Raw genomic sequence first — 13,347 nt, 5'->3', positions numbered from 1 at the left:
GGAAACATTTGTGAATAAATTAATTTCTAAGAGTACACTGAGTTGAATACATTTTCTTCTACTTTTTTACAAATAGAGAAACTGAGGCTAAGAGAATTCAATTGTTTTCAGGAAGCTACAATGTAGAAAGAGGTTTGACCTTGGTTTGATCTCTGGGTTGGGAAGATTTCCTGGAAAAGGAACAAATGAATTTTATTTTACTCATATTTGATGAATAGTTTGGCTCCCTGTTAAACTGTAGGTTCAAGAAATATTTTCTCTTGGCATCACTCCTTCCTCTTCGAGCATGTATATTTGCTGATGATTTCTTCTTTGTCTCACGTCTCATTTGGTCTCTCTTCCACTCATCCCCCAGACAGTCAAGTTCTCTCCTAGATAACCACTATTACTAGGTTCTAAGTAAAATCTAGCAAGCCTTCATGGAGCTATTACATGTAGCTATTTAGAGTTTTAATTTGCTACAGATGCTTTGATTATCCATTATTTGAAAAAAGTGAGTCTCACCTGTCTTTTAGTCATTTTCTCTGTGTATCAGGAATTAATTATCTCTCTTTCCATGTCAGTAACCTCATTAAGCACTCTTTTTTTTTTTTTTAAGAAAGCCTGATCCTCCTTCATTTATCGAACATAAGTGACAACCATAAAATTTATTGGTAAAAAATACCTTTGGAATCCATTAGTCATTCATGAGGCAAGAAGAGGAAGTTTAAAATTATGTTGGTAGAACTGTTCTAAGTCACATGTTCCTTAGATAATTCTCTTGCTCCAGCAGGCCTCACCTAGTTCCTAACACTTCAACATGAAAAAAAATGTTGTGAAAAACCCTGACCCATCCCAAGACATCCCTGTTCCTTCTGGGATCCCTGAAGGATGTCTGTTTCCTAACAGTGATCTTGGTTACTCCACTGTGGAATCTCAGAAGAACAGCTGTCCTCATTTTGGTTCTCTGAGATACTGAGAAAGGGATCAGGACCAGGGCTCAATCTAAAAAAGTTCCTACCTCTTCAAATGCCCAGGTTATGTCACTGATTTTTTTTTTTTTTTTTTTTTTAACCACACCGACCCAATCAAGGAACATTGCAGACACCACACAGCCTTCTTTCAGGAGAGAGCACAAGGCATGAAATGTTCCCTCAGGCAGTGGGAGGACCTTTCTTACTAGTAAGAAGGTGTGGATTCTGAAATTGCCTTCAGACTGAAGCCTTTGAATTAGCAGTGATGTCAGCTTGAAGACACAGAGGGGCAGGTCAAGGGTCTCGGGGAGGGGGCCCTCAGTCTAAACAATCCTACTTTAATCACATTTTGGGGCACGTTTCACGTTATTTGGTTATTGTAAGTAGTTATTCATAATTTGCATTGGTTTTGCTGCCTTTAGAGCTCACATCTCTTCTTTTGAAATTTATTTTTAATTAAAGGATAACTGCTCCACAATATTGTGGTGCTTTCTGCCATACAAAAATGTGGGTCAGCTTTAAGTACACATGTATCCCCTCCAGCTTGAGCCTCACTTTCACCCCATTGCCCCCCATCCCATCCCTCTAGATCATCAGAGAGCACAAGGCTAAGCTCCCTATCCTATTCAGCAACTTTCTATTACCCATTTATATTTCACATGGTGATGCATATATTTCAATGCTACTCTCTCAGTTCATCCCACTCTCTCTTTTTCTTTCTGTGTTCAGAAGTCCTGTACTCCACATCTGCATTTCTATTCCTGCTCTGCAAATACGTTCATTAGCACCATTTGTCTAGATTTCATATATATGTGTTAAAATATGATATTTGTTTTTCTCTTTCTGACTGATTCACACTGTGTAACAGGCTTTAGATTTGTCCACCTCAGTTAAACTGCACTCCTATCTGTTCCTTTCTATAGCTGAGTAACATTCCATTGTATATATGTACAACAACTTCTTTACCCATTCATTTGTTGACAGACATCTAGGTTGCTTCCATGTCCTGGCTGTTGGAAACAGTGCTGCAATGAACACTGGAGTACATATGCCTTTTTGAATTACAATTTTCTCAGGGCATATGCCCAGAGAAGTGTCCCCAGGGATTGCTGGGCCATACAGTAATTTTATTCCTAATTTTTTAAGGGTCTCCATACTGTTCTCCATAGCAGCTGTATGCAATGCACACTGGGGTACATTTGTCTTTGAATCACAATTCACTCAGGACATACGCCCATGTGCCCTTTTACTTCCATGAGTTTGACTGTTTTCAATACCTCATATAAGGGGATTCACGCAGTATTTGTCCTCCTGTGTCTGGCTTACTTCTCTTCGCGTAATGTTTTCCAGGTTGATCCATGTTGTCTCATATGACAGGATTTCCTTCTTTTTAAGGAGGAATAATAATCCATTGTATGTATAGACTACAGTTTATTTATCCACTCATCTGTTGATGGATATTTAGGTTGTTAACACATCTTGGTTACTGTGGGTACTGCTGCAGTGAACTTGAAAGTGCTCATATGTCTTTGAGACCCTGATTTTAATTATCTTGGATAAATACACAAATGTGGAATGGGTAATACATACGGTAGTTCTGTTTTCTATTTTTTAATGTTTGAGTAACATTCATATTGTTCACAACAATTAAATGTGCATCAATTTTTTTAAACACCATCCTTGTAGAGAAGGGGGACAAAAAGAATCAAATGTAGAAAAACATGGGAAACTATTGAAAATGTGTCCATTTCCCCAGTACCCCTTAATGGTTGAACCATTTACCATCCCACTAACAGGTAAAAATATCCTTATTTGCTTCACAACTTCACCAACTTTTGCTAGGACTTCTTGTTTTTCTGATTACAGTCATTCTAACAGGTGTGAAGTGATATGTCACTGTGTGTTTGATTTTCATATCCCTGATGGTCAGTAGTGATATTAAACTCCCTTTTAATATGTCTTCTGTAAACAGAACTCTCTTCAAGTCCCTTGCATATTTGAAATAAAGGCTGCTAAATTTTTTGCTGTTATGTCATAGAAGTTTCTTATATGTTTTGGAAATTAACCCCTTATCATATATATGGGGGCTCATATTTCCATAGGACCGATCATGTAATGTGCCTTATAGTAGGCATTTTGTTGTTTTATAGCAAAATTTTGAGGAAGGTGTAGTTTTCATCTCTAATTACAACTGTGTAAATAAACTGATCTTCATGGAGGTTGGGAAATATTTAATGTCACACAGTACTGGTGTGCATGGATGTCTGCATAGCTAAGGCACTCAAGTTTTCCCTGGAAAGCATAGTGCAAATTATTAGCTGAAGTGTTATTTCCTTATTATTATTATGCTTACTTTATTATTATTATTATTATTAATATATCAAGTAAAGGTATTATTTATTTACTTTGTTATTATCATTCTGTGGTTCAACAAATTATACTAATAAATTACCAATGGATTCTATGTAACCCATCATTTGTTTATTTAGGGAAAAATACCCAATGAGTGAATGGTGGAATGAATGATTCATGGAGCTTCATTCCCTGGGTGTACTAAGAAAGTCTGAAAAGACACCAAATGTCATTTTAAAAAAGGGCCTGATAGAATTGACTGAATTAACAGCTGTAGTGTAAATTAGCACAAGATATTTGGGGGTTACTAGTGGAAAAGCTTCTAAATGGATACAGTCCAGATATTGAGACAGTTTTGAAGATAATGAGATGAGAGGAATTTGGGTTCCTAGTAGACCGAAAAGCAGCAGACCAAGCAACACTAAGAACCGGACAGGGAAAAATGAACTGGTTCAAAGTAGGGAAAGGAGTAAGTAAAGGCAGTATATTGTTACCCTGTTCATTTAACTTATATAAAGACTACGTCATGCAAAATGCTGGACTGGATGAAGCACAAGCTGGAATCAAGATTTCCAGGAGAAATATCAATAACCTCAAGTATGCAGATGACACCACCCTTAGGGCACAAAGCAAAGATGAACTAAAGATTCTCTTGATGAAAGTGAAAAAGGAGAGTGAAAAAGTTGGCTTAAAACTACACATTCAAAAAACTAAGATCATAGTGTTTGATCCCATCACTTCAAGGGAAATAGATGGGGAAAAAAATGAAAATAGTGACAGACTTTATTTTCTTGGGCTCCAAAATCACTGAGGACTGAGACTGCAGTCATGAAATTAAAAGACGCTTGCTCATGGGAAGAAAACTATACCAAACCTAGACAGTGTATCAAAAAGCAGAGACATCACTTTGGTGACAAAGGTCACCATACTCAAAGTTATGGTTTTCCCAGTAGTTATGTATGGATGTCAGAGTTGGACCATAAAGAAGGCTGAGCACTGAAGACCTGATGCTTTTGAACTGTGGTGCTGGAGAAGACACATGAGAGCCCCTTGGACAGCCAGGAGATCAAACCAGTCAATCCTAAAGGAAATCGACTCTGAATATTCATTGGAAGGACTGATATTGAAGCTGAAGCTCCAATATTTTGACCTCCTGATGTGAGGAGCCAAATCATTGGAAAAGACTTTGATGTTGGGAAAGACTGAAAGCAGGAGGGGAAGGGGATGAAAGAGGATGAGATGGTTGGATGGCATCACTGAGTCAATGGACATGAGTTGAGCAAACTCTGGGAGATAGTGAAGGACAAGGAAGTCTGGCGTGCTGCAGTCCATGGGGTTGCAAACAGTCAGACACGAATGAGCAACAGAACAGCAGCAAACAACTCTAGCCCACAAATGACTCATGGTCATGGGGTGGCAAAAGTAGAGTTTCATGAAGGGGCCCCAGTCTATGACCTTATACCTGAGAAACCTGAGGGATCATGTTGTCCTGTTCATGACCATTATGGAGCGATGTGAAAATACAACTGAAATGAGACTGTTAGTACTGGAAAATCATGATAGACTCTGTGGCCATGTTTAAGGCATTCAATTGTCAAGAAAAGCCCAGAGATCAGTAGAACATGGTATAAGGGGAAGTTAGAAAAACTGGGGGTAGGGGTTAAGATATGTATGGTTAGAACACCCTACTTCTTACCACTGAGGGAGACAAAGCTGGGTGCTGAAGGTGAAATGGAATGGGGTAGTAAGCTTTCCATACCATATGCTTTGGGAGCTGGGGAATGTGGGGAGCACAATCTTAACCACAGAGGAGCAGTACCATTGTCAAAGAGTTCCTCATATTTCCTAACTGGTGCATGACATTGGCACTGGGGCTTTGAGACAATGTATTGAGTGACTCACTCTGCACTCCCTCAGTGAAGGGTGAGGAAGTCCATGGGCTATGGAGCTTTGTGATATCAGCATGAGTGTGGCAATGTATTTTTGAGATTGCAAGCACGTGGTATTTGGGATAGGAAACAAGTGCACCGTGCCAGATCTGGGATGTCCCTCTGGGTGGAGCTGCCTGGTCCTTATAAAAGGAGTCTCTATCGCCTTGCTGCTATCTTCGTGATACTCAGTCATAGGTCTTCTTTGAAGCCTCTGGTGAGTACAATTTTAGAGGTTTTTAGCACCTGTGTGGTAGGGTATAATCTTAGGGTAGAAGTGGCTGCATTTTAACAAATTAGTGCCCTCTATGGGAATAAGAAGGTAAAGAGAATTTAGGGTAGTTTTCAGTACTTGTTCTTGAAGTCTTCAATGTGCTCTTAAATGTGACGAGAGGAGTGAAGTCAACGGCACCATCTTAACCTAGGGAGAGTAAGGGAGATGAGAATCCGTGCTTCAGTACACCCTACACTAGTTGCAAATGAAGCCTTCTCAGCCTTCAGTCCCACTGAGTGCTGAGTTTGGGCCTTTGCATTTCTCCTCGGAAGACAACAGTCAAGTGAGTTAGACCAGCAACCAGGATCTCATGGGAGCAATTATAGAGATGTGTTTTGAGATCGGCTACAGTTTCACATCCTGATTATTCTTCTTCAGAGTATGTTTGTATTCACACAGCACTTGTGTAAGTAATTTTTTCTTTAGAAAGTGGTAGAATAGGGCTCCCCGTTAATAGAAGAAGAGGACTTTGTTATGAACAAGGCTGTCTATTTGTATTTCAGATTCCTTGCCACCCAGGAGGGATGTCTTATCATCAGCACCCACATCCACATCAGCATGAGCATCAGCATCACCATCATCATCAGGTCAAGGAGCCCTGCCATCCTCCTCCAAAAGTGTGCACACAGAAGTCCCATGAGCCTTGCCCACCTCATCCATGCCCACCTCCAGTGACCCAGCAGAAATGCCCTCCTGGGCCACCATGCCCACCATGCCCACCATGCGAGCAGAAGTGTCCACCCAAGTGGAAGTAACAGCACCAGATTTCATCTGGACCAAGAAACAACAAGATCCAGGCTCTTCCATTGCTGTCCCTTCGGCCATGGTGATGGACTGCATCTTCCTTAACCTCCCTCCGGGACTGAAAGCTGACAGAGTAAAGGGTGGATTCCTGAGGCTGACACCACCTTGTTGGATAAAGAGCCACAGAATCATCGCCTGATCTCTCTTTGCCATGTACCTGTTTGTAATCCGGGTTGTGATTTCTACCTTGTGAGCACTTAGTGTGTCTATTCTTTTGCTTCTCCAATAAAGCCTGTGTCATACTGGAGCCCACATTTCTTCTTCATTTTTTTTTTTTTTTTTTTTTTTGCACTTTGAGTTTTTAATGTCTCCTGTCAACTACAAGTACTCCTCTGTGTGTTCCTTTTATTCCCATTGGATTTTCGGAGTTAGACTTTTCCATCATCGAGTTCAGCTTTGCCTGAAATATGTCTTTTGGATTGGATCCATGAAGGAATTCTTTCATTGGTTTCAAACACGTCTATCTCTCTACCTTGTAGGACCCTTAATAGAACTGAATTCTGTCAGCCTCACTTTCTTCACCTGAGAAATGTAGGAATGAATGTATTCAACTCAGTGTACTCATAGAAATTAATATATACACAAATATTTCCTAATTATTGATACAAGCCAGGCCATCTCTTATATGCTAGGGACATGATAATGGTGACCAACATCCTTATCCATCTAACTTCTTGAGGGCATTTTACACATACACACCCATATGCAAAAGACAAATAATAGTCTTGCATGTGTATGTGTGAGAGAAAATTTGGAGAAAAGTTCTTCCAAAGTGGCTTTTTGGGCAATGACCTGAGCAAAATAATGAGTGAGCTTTGGGTGTGTATCTGGGATACATTGTACCATGAGAGGAGTTGGCGAGTGCTAAGGCAGAGGAAATTAACCACAGAAAGGACAGTGATCAAGGAGACACTGCCTTCAAATGGGGTCAGAGAGGTTGGAATGCAAAGACTTAGTAATGATTGTCATTATTTATTCATAGTTTGACAGCCATACTCTGCTGATGGTCTAACGGCCTCAAATTTTATATCTATGCAATTCTCAACTATAAATTAAAGATAAATCAAAATTGCTAAAAAAAAATGCTGAATTAATTGTAGGATTGCATTATAGAGCTGCACTAATTAAGACAGGTTGCTATCCCACAAGAAAAGACACAGAGATCAATGCAATAAGAGAACATCCAGAGATAGATCCACACCATAGATGGTCAATTGATTTCCAACAAGGATGTCTAGGTAATTCAACAGATGAAAAATAACCTTGCCAATAAATGGTAATCAAACTGTTGGATACTGATACAGAAATAATTGAAGCTTGGCCTTTACCTAACACCATATAAACATTAACTCAATTTGTATCACAGACTAAAACATAAGATCTAAGACTCTACAATTTCTAGAGGAAAACATAGGAGAAAATCTTAGCTGTGATGGGTTAGGCTAACTGTTAATAAAAATCAGTATCCAAAATACATAAATAACTCATAAATTCACTCATAAATAGACACTGAATAGAAAACTTGGCAACAGTCACTTTACAAAGAAAATGCCTTCATATGGTCAGCAAAATAATTTTTAGAACTTCTGAAAGTCACTAGCATTTAATGAGGAGTATTCAAAATTCAAATCTGATGGGTAAATCCTTCAAAAGTGTGGAAATGACAAACTAATTAAGACACAGGACAAGCAACAAATACACTACACCTCTGGGAGAAGTCTGGAATTGTTGCAAGTACTTTGGAAAACAGTTTGGCATTATCTGTAAAAGTAGAAGTTGGATACTTCTGGGAACATCCCCTAGAGAAATGTGTGAACATGTGCACTAACAGACATGGAGAAAATGCCCCAGTGTTCCTAACAGCTCCAAAAGGAAACAACTTTGAGGTCAACCAATAGTACAGCAAAGAGAGAAATGAAGTGCTGTATAGCCATACAAGGATATCCTAAATTCACTGGTGGATAAACTAAAGCTGCTGCTGCTGCTGCTGCTGCTAAGTCGCTTCAGTCGTGTCCGACTCTGTGCGACCCCACAGATGGAAGCCCATCAGGCTCCTCCGACCCTGGGATTCTCCAGGCAAGAACACTGGAGTGGGTTGCCATTTCCTTCTCCAATGCACAAAAGTGACAAGTGAAAGTGAAGTCTCTCAGTCATGTCCAACTCTTAGCGACCCCATGGACTGCAGCCTACCAGGCTCCTCTGTCCATAGGATTTCCCAGGCAAGAGTACTGGAGGGGGTGCCATTGCCTTCTCCAAACTAAAGCTACATGGTGTCAATTGGAAGATGAGAGACACAAATATGGTATACAGTATAATTTCATTTATATAGTTAAAAAACTAGTAACTTAACTATAATTTTTAGAGATGTTCCTATACCGATGTTTAAAAACCAAAAGAAAAAGCAAAATAGTGATTAATAGGAGTCATGATAGTGGTCACTTCAAGTGGAGAAGGTATGGGATGCAATTTAATAAGGAAACTTGGGTCTTTTGAAGGTTTGGAAGTGTTCCTTTTCTTAACTTCATGTTTCTTGACAATAATGAGATCAATCTGTAATTATCTACTTCATGCAGCAAAGCTTTATGAACTTTCTGCATATGTTGATCAGATTCTCCTAAAATCAAACAAAATTTTACTTTGTGTTTTCCTTTTTCTTGTTTTTCTTCAAGACAAAATTGGGGAGGGAATTATTAGGCCAGAGCCCTATCCAAGAGTACAAAGTCAACCCCCCTAAAAATAAAATTAGTTTTCAGTGTTGGAAGCACAAGAATAAAATATTCTATGCATTTTGTTACCCATAAGGTGATAGAATTTAATGGAGTCAACTTCCCTGTAGATGGGAACACTGTTAATAATAGACCTACCTTTCATTTTATCACTATCATCAAATAAATTTTTGCTTTGCAAAAGAATTTTTTAAATTAATGTAATATTTATTGAAGAATACGTGCTTGACAGGATTTTGCTGTTTTCTGTCAATCCTCAATGTGAATCAGCCATAGATATACATATATTTGTTAGTCCTTTTAAGCATTTTTAAAAGATGTCTTTAAAAGATCATATGTACTTTCAGTTAAAAGAAAATAGATGTGATAGTAGAGAATTACATAAAAAGTTGAGACTCTGAACTTCAGCATTGAATGGATGGAAAATTCTGAATAAATTATCAAAACCTTTGATACATCTTTCAGATCCAATATCTTCAATCCCACTTGAAGACACTGTCTCTTTGATGACTGTTCTCCCTGCAGTTACTCTGCCCTGCCTCAGCACTCACCATCTCCTCTCACTGGTACAGTGTGCCCCAGATACTCAAGGCTCACTCCTCTCTTCACTCAAGTCTTTGCCCTACTATTCACTTTGAAAGAGCTTTTTCTACACAATTGTCTCTAACATACCCCTATGGATCACTATTATTTGCTCGTGTGTGTGTGTCTGTATGTGTGTGTGTGTGTGTCTGTGTGTGTGCAAACTCCCTTCAGGAGTTTAGATGGAAAAAGGACTTTAGACACCATCCTCATGTTCCTAGCACATAAGAGACTGCCTGGCTTTTGTTAATAATTAGGAAACATTTGTGAATAAATTGATTTCTATGAGTACACTGAGTTGAATAGATTCTTGCCTACTGGTTTTCAAATCAGGAAACTGAGACTCAGATAATTCAATTCTTTTCAGGGTCTTCAAGGTAGACAAAGATAGAAAGAAGTCTGAATCCAATGACAGAATTCTATGATGGATCCAGTCCAAAAGACATATTTCAGGCAAAGCTGAACTCAATGATGGAAAGGTCTAATTCTGATAATCCAATGGGAATGAACAGGAACACTCAGAATACTTGTAGTTGACAGAAGAGATGAAAAAACTATATGCAAAAAAAAGAAAGAAAGAAATACATAATGGGCTATGAATATGCTTTATTGGAGCAGCAAAAGAACAGACACACTAAGGGCTCACAGGGTAGAGATCACACGCGGATGACAGGCAGGCACATGGCAAAGATGATCGAGCGATGATCCTGCTGCTCTTCCAACAACGTGGTGTCAGCTTCAGGAACCAAGCCTTTTCTCTGTCGGCTGTCACTCCAGGAGGAAGTTAAGGAAGATGCATCCGTCACCACGGCCGAAGGGAGGACAATGGAAGAGCCTGGAACTTGGTGCTGTTATTTGCACTTGGGTGGACACTTCTGCTCCCATGGTGGGCATGGTGGCCCAGGGGGGCATTTCTGCTGGCTCACTGGAGGTGGGCATGGATGAGGTGGGCAAGGCTCATGCGACTTCTGTGTGCACACTTTTGGAGGAGGATGGCAGGGCTCCTTGACCTGATGGTGATGCTGCTGATGCGGATGCGGATGCGGATGCGGATGATGGTGGTGAGACATCCTTCCTGAGTCTCGAGGAATCTGAAATACAAACAGACAACATTCTTCATAACTCAGTGTCCAAATGGTAGAACATTTAGCTGCGCCAAGAACCCTCCCCTCACTAAGGACTCTTCTTGATTCCTAATACAGTCTTCATTTTTTTATAGCTTCTTTACCCTTCTTTCTGGTTCTCTTGCCCTCACACCTTCAGTCATTTCTGGTTAGTCTCCGCTTCTACCAGGTTCTAAAACAAAATTGCCTACACAGGCATTGTACAAATACAAATGTACTCTGAAGAAGAATATGGATAATAAACTTGTAGCTAATCCCCAAACAAAGTTTTACTTATTTCTCCCATGAGACCTTGGTTGCTGACCAAACTGACCTGACTGTGGGCTTCAGAGGAGAAATGCAAAGGCGCAAACTAAGCACTCAATGGGATTGAATGCTGAGAAGGGTGCATTTGGAACTAATGTATGCTGTGCTATAGCACAGTGTCTCATCTCCCTTACTCTCTCTCAGGTTAAGACTGTGCCTCTGACTCCATTTTCTCCTTACATTTATGATCACATTCATGACCAAACACTAGAAGTTTACTGCTAAATCCTCATTACCTGCTTTGTCCCAAACAGAGCACTAATGCTTCAATTAAAGCCACTTCTACCCCCAGATTAAACCCAACCACCGAAGTTCCCAAAAGATCTCTAAGAGTAGTGCTCACCAGAGGCTCCAAAGAAGACCTATGACTGTCACCACAATGACAGCCTTGTGATGGAGACTCCTTTTATAAGGACCAGGCAGCTCCACCCAGGGGGACCATCCCAGGACTGGCATGATGCACTTGTTTCCCTCCCCAAATACCACGCGCTAGCCATCTCAAAAATAAATTGCCACACTCATGCTGATATCACAGGTCTCCCTTGTCCATGGACTTCTTTATCCTTCACTAAGGAAGTGCAGAGTGATTCACTGGAGACCTTGTCACATACTCCCTCTTCCATTGTTGTGCATCGGTTAGGAAATGTGAGGAATTCTTTGACAGTGGTGTTGCTCTGACAACAATAGTTGTCAGACTTGGTGATTCTTCCACTCCCCAGCCCCCAAGGGTCTGCTGTGTAAAACTTACTCCCTATTCCATTTCACCTGCTAGCACCCAGCTTTGTTTCCCTTGATGGTCGAGACTAGGATGTACTAACCTCACATATCCTAACCCCTACCCACAGTTTTTTTAAACCTGCCTTCCTCACACCATGCCCCAGTGGTCTCTAGGCTTTTCTTGACAATTAAATGACTTGGGGCCACAAAGTTTTATCTTGTTTTTCTAGTTTTCTAGTTTCTAGTGTTGGCCGTCTCATGCCAGGTGTGTTTTCACATGGCTCCATTCATGGACTTCGAGAGGACAACTTGATCTTTCAGTTTTCTAGGCCATAAGGTCACAAGTTGAGATACTTTGTTGAAGCTCTACTTTTGCAGATTTCTACATTGATCTTGTCTCTGCAGCCACATGACCATGAGCAACTTCTAATCTACTAGAAACCCAAATTCCTCTCTTCTCATTAATTCAAAATTGACTCACTGTCCGGCTGTATCCATACATAAGAAGCTTTCCCACTAATACTCTGCAAATATCCTGTGCCACTTTGCTCTAAAATAGTTAATTCAAATTACTCTATTAGGCCATTTTTTTTTTTTTTTTTTTTGAAATGACATTTAGTGTGTTTTCAAACATTCTTAGTATACTCAGGGAATGAAGCTCCACGAGTCATTGAACCCACCATTCAATCCATGGATATTTTTCTCTAAACAAATAAACTAAGCATGACATAGACCTCATGTTTATTAGTATAATTTGTTGAAACCCAGCAACCCTTCAGCGAACACTAAGCACTAAGCCTTCCATGGTGGAACTTGAGTGCCTTGGGTATGCACACATATAGGCACCAGTACTTTGTGACATTAAATATTTCCCAATGCCCTGAAGATCAGCGAAATAACACTGCTGGAAATTAGAGACAGAAGCTATGCTTTCCTCAACAGTTTGCTATGGAGATGACAAAATGTCTAATTGTAAAGCACATGACATAGTCTGTTACCAAGTCCAAACTTGTTCCGCTCACTGCAGTGAATCTGAGATGAGGTGTCTATCCTAGGAAAATGAAAAAATGAAAGGAAAAATGTCAGCTTTCACCCAGGAATCAATCCCGAGTCTCCTGCATTGCAGGCAGGTTCTTTACCTACTGAGCTATGAGCGAAGCCCATCTAGACTAGGAAGGGACTTTGTTCAGGAACCTGCTGGCTGAGACAATGTCAACTTAGTGCCTCAAAATAATCATCTTGCCGGGACCTGGTTGCCAGGTTCTTTTATGGATCAGAAATGGGGTGCAGGTAAGGAAACAAAGTAAAAGACTACTCAATCCTTGCAAATTTCCCCTAGTATGGCAAGCCTCAGGCGGGAGAATGTGCTAGATTCCCTTCCTTACAGTCCTTCACATGTGGGCAGCTCAGGTTATCTCCCAAAGGCAGTCCATTATGTATGCTTACAATAACAAAGGTGGCAAGATGAGGGTTAAAATCACAGAAGCTAATCCAACATCAATTCAAAATTAACTCTTCCTGGTTACAAGGCTTAAGGAAATATGACCCCCATGTATATGTAAGGGGTTAATTTCCAAAATA

Source organism: Dama dama, chromosome 20, assembly GCF_033118175.1.
Source record: "Dama dama isolate Ldn47 chromosome 20, ASM3311817v1, whole genome shotgun sequence".
Taxonomy (NCBI): Eukaryota; Metazoa; Chordata; class Mammalia; order Artiodactyla; family Cervidae; genus Dama; species Dama dama.
Note: the sequence above shows the minus strand (reverse complement) of the source record.